A 22,647-nucleotide genomic window follows, 5' to 3' on the forward strand; every position below is an offset into this window, starting at 1 on the left:
ATTCTTGGAGGAATCCCTTGACTTATTCTTGAAGGAATCTCTAAAGAATTCTGAGAGGAATTTCTGGTGGAATCGTTTTCAAAATTTTTAGCAATCTTGGGGAGAATTCCTGGAGGAATTCCTTCAGAAATACCTGAAGGAATCAATAGAGAAACTCCTGGAGGAATTCCTGGATGAATATTGGAGCGAATTACTGGAGGTATCCCTGGAGAAAAATCTGGAGGAATTCCTTGAGGAATACCTGGCGGAATTCCTTCAGGAATACCTGAAGAAATCACTAGAGGAATTCGAAGATGAATCCCTAGAGGAATTCCTGAAGGAATCCCTAGAGGAAATCCTGTTAGAATCTCTAGATGAATTCGTGGAGCAATTTCTCGTGGGAAGCCATTTCCTGTGAGAATTCCTGAAGGAATCCCTTTAGCAAATGTTGGATGAATTCCAGGGGGAATTTCTAGAGGAATTCCAGGTGATATTCTCAGAGGAATTTTTCTGGAGGAATTCCTTGATGAATCACTGAAGGAATTCCTGGAGCAATCCCTGGATAAATCCTAAGAGGAATTCCTGTAACAAACTCTGGAGGAATTCGTGAAGCAATTCCAGGTGGTATTCCTACAGAAATTTTAGGAGCAATATCTGGAGGGATTGCTACATGAAGCCCTGAAGAAATTCTTGGAAGAATTCCTAGAGGAATTCTTGGAGGAATCCCTTGAGGAATTCCTGGAGGAATCTCTGTGGAATTCTGGGAAGGATCTCTGGAGGAATCCTTTTAGATTTTTTTGGAGAAATTCCTGGTACAATCCTTAGTGGAATTCTTGGAGCAAACTCGGGGAAATTCTGGGAAGAATCATTTGAAGAATTTCTGGAGGAACTCTGGAGAATTTTGGGAGGGATTTCTGGAGAAATGCCAGGAGCAATCCCTTAAGATTTTTTTGGAGGAATTCCCGAGGAAATTCTTGAAGGAACCTCTGCTGGAGGAATTGCTTGAAGAATCTCAGCAGGAATTTTTGGAAGAATCATTGGAGGAATTCTTGGAAAAATTCTTAGAGGAATTTCTTGAGGAATACCTGGAGTAATTTTTTGAAGAATACATGGAGGAATTCCTTTAGCAATTTTGAGAGGAATTCCTGAAGGAATTCTTGGAGGAATCACACAAGGGATTCATGGAGAAATTTGTTGAGGAATATCTAGAGGAATACCTTCAGGAATATCTGAATGAATCACTAGAGGAATTCCTGGAGGAATCTTTGAAGGAATTCCCGGAGGAATTCTTGGAAGAGTTTCTGGATGAATCCTTAGAGGAATTTCTGTAAGAATCTCTGCAGGAATTCTTGGAGCAATTTCTGGAGGAATTACTGTGGAAATTCCTTGAAGGAACTACTAGAGGAATTCCTGGAAAAATCCTTAGAGGAGTTCCTTTAAGAATCTCTAGAGGAATTCGTTTATTATTTCCTGGCCATTCGGCCAGAGGGAATTCCTGGAAGAATCCCTTTTGTTGTTAAAGTTAATAACACCGTCTTCGACCTTGCGGCCTCTATAGACTGAACATTACTAACATTTGACAACGAACAACACATATTACACCTAGTGCAGTAGCCCTGTGGAGAATTTCCCGTTTGACGAAAAGTTTTCCCCAACTGGAGCGCAAATCGAACTCACACTTCGAGGCTTACGAAACACCTAAACAACGGACGCCGCTAACTGCTCGGCCACGAAGCCCACATTTTGGATGAATTTCAGGTGGAATTCCTGAAGGAATCCTTGGATTAATTCCTGGCCGAATATCAGAGGGATTTGCTGGAAAAATTCCTATAGAAAATTTTGGATGAATCCCTGAAGAAATTCCTAGAGGAATTCTTAGAGCAATACCTGTAAGAATCTCTGGAGGAATGCCTGTGGGAATTCCTGGAAGAATCCCTTTAGAAAATGTTAGAAGAATTCTTGAAGGAATTGCAGGTGGTATTCCAAGAGGAATTTTAGGAGGAATTCCTGGAGGAATCTCTGGAGAATTCTAAAAAAGATTTCTGGAGGAATTCCTGGATATATCCCGAAGGAAATGGCATGTTGGATGGCATGTAGGGTCTTGTACCATTTGGACAGGTATACCTATTTTGGGCACTTGCCGCTATAACTAAGTCAATTTCAAACCGATTGATTTGAATTTTTGTACAGAGTTAGATACTGTACGTGCCTAATTCTATACAAAATTTGAAATCAATCGGTTTGAAATTGACTTAGTTATAGCCGCAAGTGCCCAAAATAGGTACACCTGCCCAAATGGTACAAGACCCTATCTTTTGCTTGCTGAAAATGTCCTCGAAACTGATTCCTCCGTGTCACGTCCGGTGACAGTTTCCTCAAATGTGTTTTTGCAGATCACCATCATTATTTGCATGAAAAACCGTAAATATGGAGCCGTCACATGACTAGTTTCGTTATGTGATCAAATTTTGTGTCCCTTGTGGGCACCTTCCGAAACCGGTTATAGGGGATCATGTCCCGGAAGGCCCCGATTAAGTCAAGGGGTGGAACTCAGCTTTGAAGCTGCTTAAGAGGCTAACAATGAGCCTTGCCCGAACTTGTGTGTGAAGTTCCAGCAAGGCTCATTGTTAGCCTCTTAAGCAGCCAGAAAGTTCCATTCGGAACTTTATCTGAACTTCGTGGAACTTGGAAGTGCATTTCGTCATGGGAAGCGGAACTTTTGGATACTTGGGAAGATACAGAGTACAGAAAAATGCACTTTAAAAATGTGATACAAATTTCTCCAGAAAACATAAAATGTGAATAAATGTTAAATAAATTTAAAGCAAACTTTGTAAATTGGTGCTTAAACTTTGAAGAATTCATGAAATTTTGTACATTTTCACACTTGTTTTAGAAAAATCAATAACAGTAAAAATTAAAAGCAGCCTAAAAGTAGTACATTTTTTTAGTTTTCTATAGTAATCTTGGACTCTCGGTGTCAGCTACACCCCCAAATACGACAATACAGAAAAATCCGTATTGATACAGATTTTTGATAAAATAATCTGGCATCTCTGCTCAGGGGGTACCAAGAGATGAAAGGGACGTTTCAAAGAGGCCCTTCAAACGCCCTTGGAGCTTCAGATGGCCTCCGGAACACTTCAAGGGGTCTCAGGGGGTTTCAGGAGAGTTCCATAGGGACTCAGGGGCGTTCCAGTGGGTCTCAGGGGATCCCAGGTAGTTTCAGAGGGGCACCAGCAGATCTCAGGGCGTTTCAAGGGGGTCTCAAGAATACCAGGAGTTCTCAGGGGCTATTAAAGGTGGTGCTTCATGCACTCTTGTAGTTTCAGGAGGCCTCAGGGGTTCTTCAAGGTGTCACTGGGGTTTCCAGGAGAGTTACAGACGGTCTTAGGGGAGCTTCAGGCGTCTCAGGGGCTTTTCATGTTCCAGAGTGTTTCAACGAAGCTCAATCATAAATAGTCGACCACAAATTTTTCGTCGTTCTCTTTGTTCCTGGGAAACAAGCGACGACGGGCTAAGCGAACGCCAACAGGAAATGGCTTTTATTGGCATTTCAGCGCTTATGTTGGTGTGAAACCCCACTAGCTCAGTTGGAATGAGTGCTGGATTGGCAATCTAGAGGTTCGTTGTTTGATTCCAGGTGCAATTATTTTTTAATAAAATCTTTTTTTTTTTGTGTGTTGCCGGTGGCAGCATTGACTTCGTCGGCTAGGCACACTTGAACGAAGAGTAAAACAAAACGAATGAAGATTTTGTTTTCTTCACGACGCAAGCCCTTCATGACGATTCGCTGGCTAAACTGAGTCATCCGATGTGGAACGAGCAACGATGACTGCCTAGATTTCGTTCTCGTCGTCCACTTTTCTACTCGTATGGCGACGATTTTCAGCCCTGATCTCAGGGGCGTTTCAAGAAGGCGCTACAAGCGCCTATGGAGGTTGATAGGGCATCAGGTGTGCTTTAAGGGATCTCAGAGGATTTCAGGAGAGTTCCATAGGGTCTCAGGGGCGTTCCAGTGGGTCTCTGGGGATCCCGAGTAGTTTCAGGGGGAACCAGCAAATCTAAAGGAGTTTCAGGGGGGTCTCCGGGTGGCTTTCGGGAGTCTCAGAGGTGTTCCAGGGGGTCTCAGGGTTTTTACGGGGTCTCAGAGGCATCGCACGGTGTTTCAGGAGTTCTCAGGGGCGTCTCAAGGGGTTTCAGAGAGTACCAGAAAAACTTAGGGGCGTTTTAAGGGGGCGATCCAAGCATCCTTGGAGTTTCAGAGGGCCTCATGGGGCGCTTCAAGGGGTCTCAGGCAGTTTCAAGAGAGTTCCATAGGGTTTCAGGGGCTTTTCCGTGAGTCTCTTGTCGGTTGGTCTCAAAGGGCACCAGGAGGGCTCCAGCCCATTACCCCGAACGCCATTACCCCGAACGCCACTACCCCGAATGCCATTACCCCGAATAGGCCACTACCCCGAAAGCCATTACCCCGAATGGGTCATTACCCCGAAAGCAATTTCCCCGAAAGCCATTTCCCCGAAAGCCATTACCCCGAAAGCCACTGCCCCGAAAGGGCCATTACCCCGAATCGTTCAGGAGATCACCAAAAAAGTGGTGACCGATTAGAAGTTGATGAAGGTGGTTATAAGTTATAAAAGGGTAGGTAATCAGTAACTAGTGTAGGTATGAATACTCTTCTCTATCCTATGCCCCTATGTTAATTCTATTCTTAAACAGACGATTTCGGTACCGATTTTTTCCGTTTTCTTTTTGTAACGATTAAAAAAAAATATAAAAATAAAACACAAATCAAACAGCTCTTATTTACTTCGTTTTAGATAGCATGACAATGGGAGCACATTGTTTAAGATAGGTTCCGTTTCCCTTAGGTTTCCGTATGTTGTGCTTCATGCAAAAGTAAGGTTCGTGAAAACGAAAGCAGCAAATGCAATGAAATTAAGAAGACAAGTAAAGACAAATTTTCCATATTTTAAACTAACTGCTCTTTTGAACTTATAGCTATGGCTATAAAAACTACAAGTATTTCAAACTGATATTATCCCTTCTTTTAAAAGTTGGTTGGCCTCAAGCACGATTGTAACTGGTGGCAAACGATTGTGCTGGTGATCAAACTACACTTCTTCAAATATTTGCCATCTTATAAAAATAGGCTGTTCTTTTGAGTTTGCAGTTTCCAACCGTGTACTATTGCAGAGTTGTTTGGTAGCCAAACTGTTAATTTCTTTATAGAAATGTTTCCTTCTTTTCATTAGAAGCTGTTCTTTTGAGTTTGAGTGTTACGTAGTTTATTTGCAGACGAATAACTAACTCCATAGCGGATTTGTTCTTCTTTGAATAATAGGCTCTTCTTACAAGTAATTTTTTTCAGAATTGACTTGCGGCCAAACTGGCAACTAGATTTCTTTTGATTTTCTATTGATTTTGATGATCAGTTTCCAGAACATCAAGCCCTAATATTGTTTTCTGAATATTTTTTTCAAGGTTGTAGTACTGGACTAGATTTTAGATATTCAGCTCAGTTCACTTAGCAAGGTAGATCCAGCATCGTTAGACTAAATTACCTAATTTTTTTTTCTGGCGACTAAACTGTAGCTTTTCTTTTCATGAAAGGCTGCTCTTCTAGCTGTACTTATATAGTTTACTAGGAGTGAAAGCTGCTTACTGTATATGAGATTTGCCCTTCTTTAATTTATAGGTTGTTCTTTCTAGTTACGTCGTTACCGTGTTGATTGGCGGCATATTCCTTCTTTTAAAGTTGGGCTGTTCTTTCGACCTATATTATTACAGAGTTGTTTGGTAGCCATGATGCCCTTTGCAGATTTATGTATAGGGCCCGTGCATGAACTATGTTTTTTCCTTCTAAACCATAGGGGGATAATCTGCAAACAGACACCCTAACAGGAAGGTTAGGAGAGTGTGGGGCTGAGGCCGTCTTCTACTACAATAGTAGAAGCCAGGACTACTCTCTCCTCGACCCACTAAACACATTCCTATGGTGGCCAAACCCTACGTCTCTCCGGAACCACCATAACCTATGTAAGTAGGAGAGGGTCTATCCAAATTCTAAGCTCTATACAAATTTACAAATTTTTGTATGAACAAATCGTGGACTTCGTGGCCGAGCGGTTAGCGGCGTTAGTCGTTTAGGTATCTCGCATGCCTCGGAGTGTGGGTTCGATTCCCGCTCCGGTCGAGGAAAACTTTTCGTCAAAACCGAAAATACTCCACTGGGCCACTGAATGTTATACGTGTTGTCCATTGTCTAATGTTAGTAATGTACCATCTGTGCGGCCTCTGGCCGAAGACGGTGTAATTGTCTTTTAAAATTATATGATGAGGAGGGGGAGAGGACCAAGGTGACCAAAATTCGGTCTACGTAGTTTATGAATGGTCCCATAGGAGATTTGCCCTTCTTTAATTTATATGCTGTTCTTTCTAGTTATATCCTTGCAGACCTTATTGGCGGCCAACCTATCAATCACATTTTTTCACATTTAAGGAATGTTTTTTTTTAAGTTACACTGTTATTGAGTTTTATTACCAAATCGTCTATTCCTCCTTAAAAGATTTTTTCTTTTTCTAGCTATATATAAAATGTTCTTTCCGGGCCTATTTTGCAATTTGTATTATTTGATCTCGCCTAATGATCATTAGACTTATTAGTGATACTTTGGCCAAATGTCTTTTCGGCCTAATGAGCCAATATCGATAGCCAGTATTTGAAGGACCTTTGCTGACAGCTCTATCTCATACAAGATCATCTCTAATACGTATTATTCCATTATTTTGTTTTAAGGTTATTCTTTACAATGATATCTTCTGGTATTAAAGCTGTCAGTAATGTTATTAAATTAATAAAAATATAAAATACCCATCATCAGAATAACCCATCTAAAAATATGCTTTCGGGGTAATGGCGTTCGGGGTAGTGGCCCATTCGGGGTAGTGGCGTTCGGGGTAATGGCCTATTCGGGGTAATGGCTTTCGGGGTTGTGGCGTTCGGGGTAATGGGGTAGAACCCACCAGGAGATCTTACGGGCGTTTCAAGGGAGTCTCCGGATTGCCTTCAAGGGATCTCAGGGGCGTTTCAGGGAGTCTCTGTCGAAACGTCCTTAAAGGCTCCTGATGGATTCAAGAAACGCTCCTGAAGCGCTTTCAAACCCCTTTCGTTTTGGCTCTCTGGGGCCATTGGTCCCAAATCAAATGTATGCGACCCCAGCTTATGCATAAAACATGGGCATTTTATGACATAAAAAGAGGTTTCAGTGTACATCAACATTAGCATACTGTTATATTGTACCCATGGATGATATAGGATCAAATTTTAACTGGCAAGGATGATGTTATAAAAGGTAGATTGATTTTTTCTGAACGATAGGATTTCTGAAATCTCGAAAGATATTAAGGTGAATGTATGATGAAGTCACACCTCGAATTTTCAAGAGCACAAATCTGAAGAACCAAATGTCGGTTGGTGCTGAAAATTTGATCCGCTGGTGGTGACCAATCGATCAACTTTTCATTGCAATTCGAGACTCGGTTCTTCAGATCTATGCTCTTGAAAATTCGAGGTGTGGCTTCGTCATATCTTCACCTTAACGCACGTGAAAGGAACTATCATCACTAGGTGGATCAATTTGAAGCATTGTTTATTGATATTGTTTTCCTACTCCCTATCCCACAAACTATACCGAGTTCGGTACTTCTGTTACCGTTTAACGCTTACTAAATACCAGATAAATTGAATATTCATTATAATATAATTGTACCCCAATCCGTACCGATCAATCATATTACCCAGAATTTAATGACTCATCTGCTCCCCAACGCCCTGCATCTAATTGAAACGGAATGACTTTAATTGGTCTTCTCTCGTTTCGTCTCCACTGCGCCATCAATGATGGTCCATCATCCTCGATTACACACCAATCACTGTGTCCCACACAAAACCGACTCGACCTGTGACATCTTCTTATTCTTTGTGTAACGACCCAACTGGGGCGAAGTCAGCTTCTCAGCTAGGTATTCTATGTGCACAGAGAGCTTTCAGGCAAATGACCGGGCGGCAGACAGGAAGATTCTCTATGCCCAATGAAGTTTAAAAATTCTGAGAATCGATCCCAGGCTCCTTCAGAATGATCTTGCTGACTACTTACGGCATTACCGCTTCGGTTATATGGGTTGCGCCACCATCTGTGTTCCGAACATTGCGTAACCAACATAATGCCTTAGGCACAAGCCGGCGGAAACTGGTCCTGCTCTCTATAGCAGCGAGCACGTGTTCTGGCGAAAAAGGCAACTTGAACACTTGAAAATTTTTAAAAACCCGACTACCTACCGATAGATCAGGAGTGGAAATTCGAGTTCTGTTTTCCATTTTCGTCTGTTTGATGGTCGGATTGCATCCACTTCAGGCGGAATTCTCCTGCTACTCCTCCATGCCGGAGCAGTAGTGCCAGCACATCAATCAACGCATTTTTAGATCTAGGGAGGGAATTGGTGTTAAATGTGCCTTCAAGAACTATGACAGTCTATCATGACCTACATTATTCTTTTCTTTCTTTTTGGTGGCAAAACGTCTCCAGTGATACAGATCTTGCTTCTCAGCTTAGTGTTCTATGAGCACTTTCACAGTTATTAACTGAGAACGTCCTTGCCAATGATCATTTGAATCACTTGGCATTTGAAGGCATGAGTATATTGTAGCCCAAGGAAGTAAAGAATGTTTTCATTACGAAAAGTTCCTGGACCGACCGGGCATCGAACCTATCACTTTCAGAATGGTATTGCTGAATACCCACGCGTTAACCGCTTCGGCTATATGGGTTCCACTCATAAAACACCCATTTCATCCCATTCTCCCCAAACAACTATAGATCAACAGTAGCAGCAGCAGAAGTAGCAAGCATCGAAATGGAAATAAGCTTCCTTCATGGACGGAACAAGGTTGTTTATAACGCCGCATCAAGAAGTTCTTCCACTACTGATTTGTGTGCTATTATTTCCATACTTGTTCTTTTTCATATGGCTGTCAGTGGTAGTGGTCGTGGTGAATGATTTTCACGATTCAATTTCTCATACGCGCGCCGCTTCTCGCCGTCGCCCTCGTGGTCGCTGACTGGCGGCCGCAACCAGCGTTTGTAGGTTCCATGGAAGCCAAACAGAGCGTTGATTCATTCGGTTCTCCATCAACCAAAAAAGGGAGACTTGGTGGACGTGTACCACATCGGTAGACAGACATTACATGTGCGCATTGCAGTGTGCGTACATATGTGAGAATACGATGGATCTACGTTGTTTACCTTTTCGCGGATGGCTTTGGAAAAAGTTAACACATCAGATGGAGGGAGGGCCAAGTTGGTTAGACACGCGGCGTTCGTTCAATTTGTAGAAGTGAGAATGTTTTTAGACATCGAAGAAATACTCGATATTTCGATTGGAACTCATATTCTATAGATGGAAAACACAAACTAAAATGCGCATGTTTTCCGATCAGCTGCACTTCTCAACTCGGCATGAAACGATCTTGAATAAATCATGTCATGTTAATTCAGTTCAACAGATTGACAATGATGGAAAAGTCATACATCTGCAAAGCTAATACTTGTAGAATTCCGGGAGTACAATTTGCGAACTTATCGTTTGCTCTTTGCTTTCAAAGAGGAGAACGATCTTGCCTACAAGATACCCTCTAACTTTATATGCCGCCGTCTATCACCGATTGCAAGAGAGTTCGTCTGGATTCAAGGGTGAACGCAACGCGCTACAACAGACCAAATGTTTGCCATCCACCAGGTGTTGCAGAAATGCCGCGAATACAACGTGCCCACACATCACTTGTTCATCAATTTCAAATCGGCGTATGATACAATCGATCGAAAACAGCTATGGCAGATTATGCTCGAATACGGATTCCCGGATAAACTGCCACGGTTGATCAAGGCGACAATGGATCGAGTGATGTGCGTAGTTCGAGTATCAGGGACACTCTCGAGTCCCTTCGCAGAGAGTTACGAAAAGGTCTTTCGTGCTTGCTGTTCAACATTGCTTTAGAGGGTGTAATTAGGAGAGCGGGGATAAACACGAGTGGAACGATTTTCACGAAGTCCGCTCAGCTGCTTGGTTTCGCTGATGATTTTGATATTATTGCTCGTAAATTTGAGACGATGGCGGAAACGTACATCCGACTAAAGAGTGAAGCCAGGCGAATCGGATTAGTCATTAATGTGTCGAAGACAAAGTACATGATGGTAAAGGGCTCCAGGGAGGAATCACCGCGCCCGCCACCCCGAATTTATATCGACGGTGATGAAATCGAGGCGGTTGAAGAATTCGTGTACTTGGGCTCACTGGTAACCGCCGAAAACGACACCAGCAGAGAAATTCAGAGGCGCATTGTGGCAGGAAATCGTTCTTACTTTGGACTCCGCAGAACTCTACGACCGAATAAAGTTCGCCGTAACATGAAGTTAACCATCTACAAAACGCTGATTAGACCGGTCGTCCTCTATGGGCACGAAACATGGACCCTACGTGCAGAGGACCAACGCGCCCTTGGAGTTTTCGAACGGAAGGTGTTGCGTACCATCTACGGCGGAGTGCAGATGGAAGACGGGACTTGGAGAAGGCGAATGAACCACGAGCTGCATCAGCTGCTGAGAGAACCAACCATCGTCCACAGCGCGGTGAAAATCGGGAGGCTACGGTGGGCGGGTCACGTCATCAGGATGTCGGATAGCAACCCGACTAAAATGGTTCTCGAGAGTCATCCGACCGGTACAAGAAGACGTGGAGCGCAGCGAGCTAGGTGGGTCGACCAAGTGGAGGACGATCTGCGGACCCTACGCAGAGTGCGGAACTGGAGACAAACAGCCATGGACCGAGTGAAATGGAGACGGCTACTATGTACAGCAGAGGTCAATCAGGTCTTATTCTGACCGGTAAGGTAAGTTAAGCAAAACATCGAACGAAGAAACCTTCAACACCCTCCTCATCGAAGTCGAAGGAATCGTTAACTCCAGACTTGACTCCAGACCGTTGACGTTTGGCCTCTATAAACGGAAAGATGATGAAGCACTTACGCCGAACCACTTCCTGATGCTGACCTTGAATGCTATTTTTCAGCCATCGCAATTACCAGCCAAGAAAAGTGGCCGGAGGCTTCAGACTAATTGGGACCTGGTGCGGTGCGCACTGGACGAAGTTTGGAGCAAGTGGATCAAGGAATACCGTCGATGGGGGTGACAATGGGTCTGGGGGGTGAGATTGGGCCAAAACGGAGAAACATAAAATTTGAAATAGCTCATCAACTATCGCTAATTTATATAAAAAACTTTATATTATTTCAAAGAGGAGATGTTTTTACACGTCATGATGCAGATAAGATGTTTTGCAATAATCGTTTTTTGTTAAATTTGTGGCTAAACTTATATGATCAAACTACTAGTAAATCACCCTGAAAAAATTTCTCCTTCGCAATGTTTCAAAGAAGCACCTAACCATAAATTTTCTTATAAGTGGTTGGCTGTAGGTATTACCTGGTTGATGCAACGAAAAAAGTGGGCTGCCAATGCACTTTTTATTAAAAAAAATCAATTATTTTCGACCCTATGTCTAAATATTAAGAATGGGGGTGAGATTGGGTCAAGCAAGTTATCGAGTGCACATAACCTTTTATTTAAGTTTAGTTTAGTTCAACTTGTTATCCAGTCCCCATTTGACGTTAAAGAGGTGCCATGTTTACCGTATCTTCATAAAAGCACGCTTTTTCGAAAATATGTCGAAGAAGTGTCAAGCGAGTGTATTCATACGATTAGTGCCTAAAATCATTTATAACAATAAACCTATGCGTTTGGACAGCTCCTCTAATCACCATCTAGCCTTTAGTGTACTGCAATATCGAAAGCTAACAAAATAGACTTAATAGCGTTCTTCCTCTCCACTCATTTTTGTAATTTTAAGTAAATATGGTGAAACTACCAGATGGTAGTGGGATCCAGGAAATACCGGGGCTATAAAATTTTAACCGGTTAACGGTTAACCGGTAATATAGCACAAAGTCGGAAAGCGAACGAACGTTGAATTGTGGCATACGAGATTGCTGATTACATATATAATTTGAACTTTATGAATTGCGAGTGTCATATAAGGATCATTCATAAAATACATAAAAATACTAATGAAAGAAGAATAAGTCTACCGTTGTGCTAGAACTCATATAAAATTTATCAAAAAATCCGTTAAAATGTTATTGCGAGAGAGGGTCTAATAATGTAAAATGTTGTGTAACATAATATTTGAACTACCCTCTATCTTGAGATGGAGTGATTTGCTTTGGCAATATAGAGGCCAATGATCATGTACATAAGAGTTTATAACGGAGGGTTTGGTTAAACATTTCTTATGCAGTATACTAAAAATATCATGTTTTTTTTTCAATCAATCGTTTAATGCATTCCTCCCTCATTGTAATCTCCCCCTCTCCTCTCATGGATGTTGAAACTTTAAATGATGATGATTATTGTGGCTAAAATGACGATACAACATACAAACATTATTTTATAAAATTTCAACCATTTTTTCGGCTGTGTTAGCCCTTTTAGGTGAATTAATCATCTTTTGAAATTACCTAAGTTTCCATTCGTCATGGTTACATTGTATTTTAAATAGTTTTACTAGATACGATCAATAAAATTTATTTATATTTTTAGATAGGCAACCTCGAATGCTTTGACCCATTCTCACCCCCTCTAAGGGGTGAGATTGGGTCAATTTTCAATCATTTGTAGTTTAGTAAGCAATTCATATAATGTAATACTTTCTTGCTAAACTATCATTACCACATAGAAGAGTATACATACCAAATAAAAAGTTATTCCGACTTCAATTGCATTTGTTATTTAACAAACAATCTTTGAGTATCCTTTTTTGACCCATTCTCACCCCCAACGACGGTATCTATTTACAATCTGCCGCCGCACGAAGTTGTCCGACGACATCAAATCAGTCTGAACTGTATTACACAGAAATATATGCATTTGTTAAACACAGTTGCTAGCATTGAACAAGAAGGTTAAAAATGAGGGACTACATACGAAAGTAAAATTAAAGTTTGTAAGATTGCTTGATTAATTCAAATGAAACTCCGCAGCTTAAAGTATTTTAAAGGTAAAGTAAAGTAAAGGCGTCCTGAAATCCCACTGTTGTTCACTAACCGTAACACTCACCGTCTGCTTATTGATTTTCAAGCGTTTTTCTGACAAAACTAGTCAGACTGATTCGTGCAATGCTGCTAGATGAGTTGAAATCAAGTATTCAGGTGGGATTTCGGCATCCTTCGTAACATTAAATGTACTGAAGCAGAATAAATAAACTTTCTACCCAATACTACTTTCGAAAGAGATAAGGTCATGGTAACCATGAGCCAAAACTGTGTTAGATTTTCATTTTTAGAAGGGTTTCGGATAGGTCCCAGCGGTTTCAGGGGACTTCCCAGAGGCGTTTCAAAGCGTATCAAGGATTTTCAGGGGGTTTCATGAAGGTTTAGAAGGGGTTTCCGTGGAATTAAGGGAGCAAGGAAGTTTCAGATAAGATTCGAAGCGTTTTAGGACGTTTTAAGAAGTTTACAAGAATTTTGGGGCACTGACAGGTAAGTTTCAAGGTTTTTCAGAGTAGTTGTTAGCATTTGAAGTCGTTTCGGATGGTTTTAGAAGTTTAAAGTCGTTTTAAGGACTTTCAAGACGTTCCAGAGAGTTTATTATTTCAGGTGCATTGTATTGGTTTCCGGAGGTTTCAGGAAGCTTGCAAGAACGTTACATGAATATTCGAACGTGGTTTCAAGACGTTTCAGAAGGATTAAGGGAATATCATACGGAGTTTCTGATGGGTTTCAAGGCACTTCAGGGCATTTCAAATTGTTTTAGGGGATTTCGAAACGCGCCTGAAACTTCATGAAAATCTCCAAATATCCTGAAGTCCCATGAACCCCCTGGAATATCCAAAGAACGCCCCGAAACCCCTCTGAAACGTCCCTATCGATCACTTAAACAGAAGTAGAATACCTATGAAACCCTCTGGAACGCCCATGAAACACCCTTGGAATGTCCTTCAAATTTCCTTAAACCTCCTGCAACACCGTTTAAACTCCATTAAACTTTCTGGTACACTTCTGGGACTCATTGAAATGCTTGTTGATCCCTTAGAACGCTTCTGAAACGCTTGAGCCACATGGAAACCCCTGGAACGGCTCTCAATCCTACTTAAACCACCTTAAACCCGAATGTTGTTGTTTTTCGGATAACCAACCACACGCAGAAAAATGAGGCTTGTTTAAAACAATAGAACACATGGTTGATTTTCAAACTGACCATTTACTTATTCCAATGTTAAATTTCTTTGTTCTTACGTAGAGTTTATCGATCAAAACGACCAATTTCCATCATTCCATATAACGTTAAAAACTTCATTTGTATCAACAAAATGAGGACCACAAACATGGCGTCTATACATCTATAAAATTCTTACCCCAACATCGCCACAACGAAGAAAGTGTAGCAAATCCATCACTTCAACTTCCAAGTGCAGTTTTGGCTGGGATGGATAACGCGCAGGCACTCAAGACAGCATCCACAAAACGTTGGTCGGTTTCGCCTTTTTGTCTTCTTTTAATCGTTCTCGCAATCATCCGCTCGACGAGTGTCTAAAAATAGATATCCGAGCTTCCGCAGAAGCAGCCTTCACCAACACAATCACATTCCGGCTTTGTTAGTTGCAAAAGTGCAGTCGTTATTTTATGTTGAATCTACCAAATATCTGTTTGTTCTAACAAACTGTCAAAAATTTCGGCAAATGAAAATATTTGTATTATCAAACAATGGAACAGTTCAGTTTAAACTAGAAATCAGCTTGTCGCTATTGCAAACTGAAAAATCGGTTGATTTGAACTATAATTTAATTGTTTTTACAATTTATTTTTCTGCGTGTTCTAGAGTTGTATCTAGCACAATTAAAATGCTTTTTGCTCAATCGTACTTTGAACACATGAATTGATTTGGATTGCAAAGAATTTGACCGACTTTTCGAATAATCACGTACGGTCAAATAATATTTTTTCACCATCCTATGTTCCATAGTGTTACGTAAAACGTGTGCCAGGAATTGAATTCAGGTTGTACCCGAAATAGATGTGGACTGGAAATTCGATCATAATTGGTCGGTGCTTGAATAGACGGGAAATAGATAAGAACCCTATCAAAGAAATATTCGATACTTATATCCATTTCTATAGAAGGAAAACACACACCAAAGTGCGCATATCTTCGAGCAACTCACTTCTCAGTTCGGCGTTAAAAGGTCTTGAACAAACCATATCATGTATTCTGTTCAACAGATTGACGATGATGTAAAAGTCATACGTTTGTAAAGCCAATCCTTGTTTAATTCCGGGAGTACATCTTGCAAACTTACCATCTGCTGCCTTTTGATTTCAAAGCGGTGAATCGGAGGAAGAATTAAGTTATGGTGAATAATGGTGGAACATGATTTTCTGACGAAACTGGTTAGACTGATTCGTGCATCGCTAGATGGGTTAAAATCAAGTGTCCAAGTGGGATTTTGGCCTCCTTTGCAATCTTATTTAAATGGACTGAAGCAGGGTAAACTATTTGCTCGTTTCTGGGAAGATTGAAGGGGTTATTCCAGGGAGCTCCCAACGGTGTTCCAGGGATAGTCCAAAAGCTTTTCAAAGCATATCAAGGCTTTTGAGGGGCTTTCAAGTGGGTTCTGAAGAGGTTTCCGTGGAATTCAGAGGGGGATTAGTGAGCATTGAAGAAAGTTGCAGGAGGTTTCCAGGGGAGATTCAAAGCTTTTAAAGACGTATTAGAGCTTTGAAGGATTAACGATGACTTTCAAGGTCAATTCAAAGAGTTTACAGAGGAGTCTGCATACATTGCAAGGTGTTTCGAGTTGATTTAAGGGGGTGTTGTTTGGAAACCATTGGATTGTTAGTTGCTCTCAAGAAGCTTGTAGGGATGTTTTAGAGGGATTTCAAATTGTTTCAAAGCGTTCTAATGTTATGTAAAGGAGTTATTAACTGTTCCACGACGGGTTTCTTCAGAAATTCCATCAAACAATTCTTCTGGAATTCCTTGGAGGTATTTATTTTAGGAAATTTCTTCAGCTATTGCTACAGAAACTTGTGTATGTGTATGTATTTATTCGAACATTTCGGAAGGATTTTTTTCAGGAGTTCCTCAAATTTTTCAAGAAATTCTACTAAGATTTTTTTCAGAGGTTTCTTCAGGAATCTCTCCAAAGGTTTTCACAGATACTCGGAGATTTTTTCAGGAATTGTGTTGGAATTCCTTGTAGGTTTCCCTTAAGAAAATCAGATGTGTTTTCTGCAGGAACTGTTTCAGAAATTATTCGTGGAATTTATCCAGAGTTTCCTTTAGAAATGACTTCATGTATTCAGGGAATCTCTGAGGCATATGTTTGGAAATTTTTTTAGAATTTTCTCGAGATGCTTATCTGGAAGTTTCTCCAGAAGTTAAAGTTGCTCAGGATTTATTCAGGCCTTTCCTTAGGGATTCTTTCAGATGAGGCTTCAGTATTCTCTCACACATTCCTGAAAAAATACTGCATAATCTATTCTTTGGTATTCAAGAAATTATACTATAAATACCTGCACAGAGTCCAATTCTTCTAGGAATTATTTTAAAGAAAGTACAAAAAAGTATGTATGCGTAGACTTCAGTTGGTTCTCAAAATAATTCCTTCCGTTTTTTTTTTTGAAAATTTCTCTAGGTAGATCTTCAGAGATTTTTGTGTTCTTAATTCTTAAGAAATTGTATTAAAAATTTGCCTAAGAGTTCATCCAGAAGTATTCCCCTCAATTTTGCAAGTATTCCTTCAGAAAATCGTCAAGAGATTCCTCAGAAAATAATCAAAAGATCTAAAAAGTTCCACCAAAATCTTTGTTTGCATTTTTCGAGAGAAAATCCTCTACGGGTTCCAGAGTTCCTCTGCAAGTTTTCATGTTATTTTTTCAGCATCTTCTTCCGCATCTTAATGAGTTTCTTTAAATATTATCCAAGGCATTAATCCAGGAGTTCCTCCAGAGATGAATTCAGAAATTACTTAATGATTTTTTTTCCAGGCATTCCTTCTGAAAAAGTTCAAAAAAATCTCCTAGGAATCTCTACAGCTTTATATCTTTTAATGGACTTTTAATGTGATTCTCCAATTAATCCTTGGAGAAAAAATGAATCATTTTCAACATAAATCACTGAAGTATTCCCAGCAGATGTTTTTGGCACAACCACAGCAGCAATTTATGGTAACCTTTGTAGGAATTCCGCAAGAATCCCTCAAGGCATTCTTGGAGGAATTCTTTGGTGAAATTCCGAAGGAATCATTGTAGAATTTTTGAAAGAAATTTTTAAAAGAATTTACAAAAAAAAAAACTCCATGGAAGAACATTAAAAAAAAAATTTTGCTGCAATCTCTGAAGAAATCTTCAGTAGAATCCCTGTAGAAATCGCAGAATATCTGAAGAGATGGCATGGTGATTTCCGAAGGAATCTCAGAAGAAGCACTTCCTGGAAAAACTCCTCGCGAAACCCTTGGTAAAAATCATAGAAAAGTTAATTAAGGAATGTTTAGGAAAACTTCTGGAGAAAACTTTGAATAAAAGTATTTCTTGAGCAATCGTTGAACGTATTTCTAGAGGAATTTTCCTGAAAAGAGATTTCTTGAGATATTTCTTGAGGAATTACAAAGTCTGGTAAATATTCCCTAATAAATTCTTTACAAAAACAATGGGGAAATTCTGAGATATATCAAAGTTAGTAATGCCGGAGGCATTTCTGGGAAAATATACGAAGAAACATCTGGAGGAAATACTGAAGACATTCAGAGACTTATGCCAGAATCTCTGCAAGTAATAACGCGAGAGTATCTATATAAATTATCGTATTTATGTACTTCTGGAATTCCTTCAACCTGATACCCGTTGAGGTCCCTAGAGCATCCCTGGAATGCCTCTTAATCTCCTAAAACTCCATCTTGCAGGCGTCCTCCCTCTTAGGCGCAATTGACCGGCCGTGGCATGGCCATCTTGGACGGCCGAGAGGGTAAATCGTCCTTAACGATTAAGGCCTGTGGCCTGAGGATCCGTACTACGGCGGATGGCGTAACTCCTTTACCAAACGGTTACAAGTTTCTCTATCTACAGAACTTTTTGCTAAAATTTATCTGGAGTATTTCTATTAATTCATACGAGATTTTCTTCAAAAATTCCTTGATAGAAGTTTTAGAGCTTTTTTAAAAAACGTCTAGAGCAATTTTTGGAAAAAGTCCAATGGAAGCTCCTGAAAAAAAAAATCAAGTAAAATGTCCACAGAAACTTCTAGAGGCGTTATTAGAGGAATTCCGGGAAATAATTCTTTATGCATTGCTGGAGAGATTTTTGATGGGTTTTTCAGGTAAATTGTTGCAAAAACTCCTGGGAAAAATTGCTGAAGGAAATCCAAGAGAAACTTCTTGAGGAATTTCCAAAGAAACTTCTTAAGCAACTACAACAAGAATTACAGAAGGTAATTTTACAACAGTCCCTGAGAAACCTCCTGGAGGAATATCTATCACTTCTGAAGACATTTCTAGCAGAATACTTGAAATACCTGCCATTGTAGAGAAACTTTTCCAGGCATTCGTAGAGGTAGAAAAAAATTTCCTAATCGGAACAGAGTCCAAATCAGGCCAAACATGTCTAAAGGTCCTATCTGCAGAAGAGAGGCTCCCTTTGGTTTCCCTCTCTTTCGTTAATATCTCAGCTGTTTATTTGTATTATGATTGTCTCCTTGCATTGAACGATGGTCAAAACAATCTTCTTTTGATTTGTACTGCAAACGAAGTTGGAAAGTGTACCATTACATTGCAATAATTGAAAGAGAAAGTGAACAAAGAGAGCCTCTCAAATGCAGATAGGACCTATTGAAATGTTTGGCCTGAGATATCTACAAAGAGGTTTAACTGAGTTCCATCCAAGACGTTGTTTGGAATTTCTCCAGAATTTCCAACTGTATTCCTTTAGGGAGTACCTTCTGAGAATCCTCCAAGGGTTTCTTCTGGAAAGTCTTTCTGGGTCTGTGTTTAAAATCTTAGCCTTCAACGAGAAAACAGAAAGGTGATAACGCATGCACACTTGCCATCAACTGCTGTATGCTGTGAGATTTTGACTTTCACTGCGAGCACTGTGTTCAAAATTCCTGTGAGAGTGAGTAGAGCAGCGCCAAAACAGGGCCCACAGTAAAAGTCAAAGAACCAACAGAAAGTTGCCTGCATACACATGCTAATTCTGGGTAACGCTTAGCCTAACCACAGTTGTCGTCAAGAAGAGCATAGCTGGCCGTAATTCTTTGTTTGGCTAGCCCCTAGCTAGGTCGGACACGCTGCGGTGCCTTCGTTTGCTGGGCGATTTTCGAGAGTCATCAGATAAATACCTACAGAGTTCATTCTTGAAATACCATGAAGTTTTTTTTTTTTTGGAATGCTCCACTAGTAGCTTCTGGAAATCCTCTAGGAGTTCCTAAATTGAATCTTCCAGGAGTTCATTCTGAAGATTCTTCAGGAGCTAAATCTGAAAATCTTTCTCGAGATCCTTTCGAGTTCCCTCATGGAATTCCTTCTTGTTATCTTTCACGAGTATTTTTTAGCTGGGAATCCTCCAAAATTTTCCTCTGAAAATCCTCCTAGAGTTCCTTGCGGAAATCCTGCAGTATTTTTTTTGTATTTTTTTGGCTCGAATTTCTTCTGGGAAACTTCCTGTAATTTTTCTTGTTGTTCCTTCTAGGATTATTCGTAAAGTTCTTTAAGAAATCCCTCAATATAAGTCCTAACATTGTTCCCAAGAAGGAATTATCTAAAATAAAAAGAAATAAAAGACATTACACACTGTGCTCAGGCACAGGCAGTACAGACTAATCATAACTCACAGTAGACCACGGACAACATAAGACACCCAGTGGCCCAATGAAGAATTTTTCGTTTGACGAATTACAATACGCCTAAACGGCTGACGTCGCTAAACGCACGGCCACGAAGCTCACCTCAAATTCTGTAGGGGTTTCTAATCTAGGTACGGTAGAAAATTCAATGAGTCCTTGAAAGAATCTGCTGGAATCCGCATAAGACATTCATGGAGGAATCCCCAGAAGGAAGTACTGGAGAAATTCAACTAAATCCAGCATGGCATTCCTTGATCGAAATGTTGGAGGAAGCCACATTGCACTGGGCTATTGATATGGATTACTGCACGAATTTATACTGGCCTGCTTACTCTCACACGAAATTTGACGTTTGAGCGGTGTCGGCACCACTCAAACGTCAAATTTTCTGTGAGAGTAAGCAGGCCAGCATAAATTCGTGCAGTGGAGCATACTACACAAGGAATACGTCTTATTATTTGTTCCCTATCGCTATCAACGGCAGGTTTGATTATGGGGACCAGTAGACTTCCGTTCTACGCATAATTGTCCCATGTTATATGGGATTTCCATATAACATGGGACAATTGGGCGTAGAACGGCAGTGAGCTCGTGGAATGCTGCAAAGTGAATATAAACAATGTTAAACATACACTCCAGCTTCGAAACAGAAAACCTTACAATACCATAGACAACCATTCACCTACATAGCCTTAACGCATTCTACGCAGCCTTTCATAAAAAGAGTCCTACGCCCATATTTACATCTTTGTAGCTGTGGCAGCAAGCAACGGTTGTTTATTACCGCCCAGCATTCTATTGTTAGAACTGCAGCTGCAGCTGCAGCAGGCCCAAGCCTAACTTACTAGAGCTGCACCCTGCTTGAGCGTTGTTTATTCTTGATTTCCGCGGACCGCGCTCTAGCAGGAGCCCTTTGCTTCCATGAATAAAGTCGCAGAAGGTAGGTAGGTACGTATCTAGTATGCCGCAGTAATTGATCAACTTGTCGTCATCACATACGTACAAGTCGAACGGCTTGGCTGCAATGAAACAGGGCAAGGGTTGCTTCGATTAGCCACATGTGTCAAAGTTTTTCTCTTTTCCCTTCTCGAGCACGACCGACTTCGACGACTATTGGATCACAGAGAATAGGATGGTCAAGTTCAAGTTTCTATTGTTTTGGAAAGATCGCGAATGTGAACATCACTGCACTGATTGAGGCAGAATTCGGCCGAACTCTTCCCAAAACTTTTTCGAGAACTGTTGTTCCGTTCTCTGTAACCTCACGCACATTGTGTGTCCCCTTCCACCTTAGAACACATCGCAAAGTGGGGTGGCGGCAGCAGAAAGAGACATTGGAAAATCGATTTTTTCCGTGAAGGCGAGTAAACTTCTTTCCCCTTTCCCATTGTGTTCCCGCATGAATCGCTTCTTTTCGAAGCGAAGCTTCGGTTGCACTGTTTACGATGCTGCTTATGAGGGACAATTTCTACCGATTGCTGCAGGTCTAGATTTTCATCCGAGTTTGAGGCGAATTCCGGGGAATCCCCTTCAGCCGCGATGTGTGAAAGCGAATTTCGCGATTGATTAATCGCTCAACTCTCTCGCCTCGGTTCGGTTGTTAATTGGAACTCACGTCTTCTTGGCTTGACGATGGCGTTGATGACGATGACCTCGCTGCAGTTCCGCAGCGTTCCAGTTGTCCGGAAATGCACAAAATCTTCCGGAAAGTGTGTCAGAAGTGTGCAGGATTCGGTTGTACTCTAATTGACACACGTTTCGTTTCTCCTGCTTCGGTATTTTCTTTTTTCTTATCAACAGAGGTGCGTTACTTGCACTGCACTGCCGCTTCTGGTACTCTCTTCTTTCACACACCGCACAGACACTTGCACTTGAACGCGCGACGAAGAGACGATAAGCAATCTTTTTTTCGCCGAAGTACACTGTTAAAGCTGAAGCCCCTTCACTTCCATTAGATTGACGCCTTTCTTCCTACATACTGAACAAAACTTTAATCGCCATCGCCTACTCGATTCACAATAGATCACACACAAACACACAGGCACACACGCTGCACAGCGCCGGGGAGCTGATCCAAGTAGGCACCTTTATTTTCGATTTTTGATCACATCGCACCATGAATGCATTGCACCCCCATTCCATCCAAGTAAGCCCTGAGAACACCCGGAAACTCTTCAACCTTAAAGCATACACGTACACGTGATACCGTCGTCGTCGCGGTAGACGGCACCGTCGATTTCCAAAAAAAAACACCCAACGACACGACGCGCGCGTATTGAGGAGAAAATTTCACCCGAAAATTTTCCCAACTTTTCAGGGCCCCTCTGTTTTTGTGCACCAACCAAATTAAGGCTTACATTACACACCGTCGAAAACCGTACCGCGGATACCGTCGTAGACGCGAGCTGGACAGGTTTCCGTACCGAAGAATACTGATGCGGCTCTCCTCGGTTTGGTAAGAAAAGGTTGCAGAAACAGCGACACAACAACTCTCGCGCACAATACTCACTCACTCATTCACTTGAGGAGCTGCTCACCGCAGATGATGCGATGAATACGAAGAGAGCAGACGTGCGAAAACAAGAAAGCTGGAGAGTGTTGATTGCGCGAGAACGCAGTAGGCGCGGTAGTTGGGTGAAATGCGTTTCACGAATACAATTTG

General features: G+C 41.1%; 1 protein-coding gene across 7 annotated transcripts in view; it reads right to left on the reverse strand.

The window, feature by feature from the left end:
• Positions 1-22,428, reverse strand: part of LOC109397189 (uncharacterized protein K02A2.6) — a 340,877-nt gene extending 318,449 nt beyond the window's left edge. For 5 of the 7 annotated variants that reach the window (XR_003898626.2, XM_029877450.2, XM_062844794.1 and 2 more), the window contains exon 1: positions 21,601-22,428. The gene's annotated coding sequence lies outside the window, so the exon portion shown is untranslated. The remainder of the gene's footprint in view (positions 1-21,600) is intronic. The other 2 variants (XR_003898627.2, XR_003898623.2) reach the window with 1 other exon arrangement.
• Positions 22,429-22,647: the final 219 nt, after the last annotated feature.

This window comes from Aedes albopictus, chromosome 1 (assembly GCF_035046485.1).
Source record: "Aedes albopictus strain Foshan chromosome 1, AalbF5, whole genome shotgun sequence".
Taxonomy (NCBI): domain Eukaryota; kingdom Metazoa; phylum Arthropoda; class Insecta; order Diptera; family Culicidae; genus Aedes; species Aedes albopictus.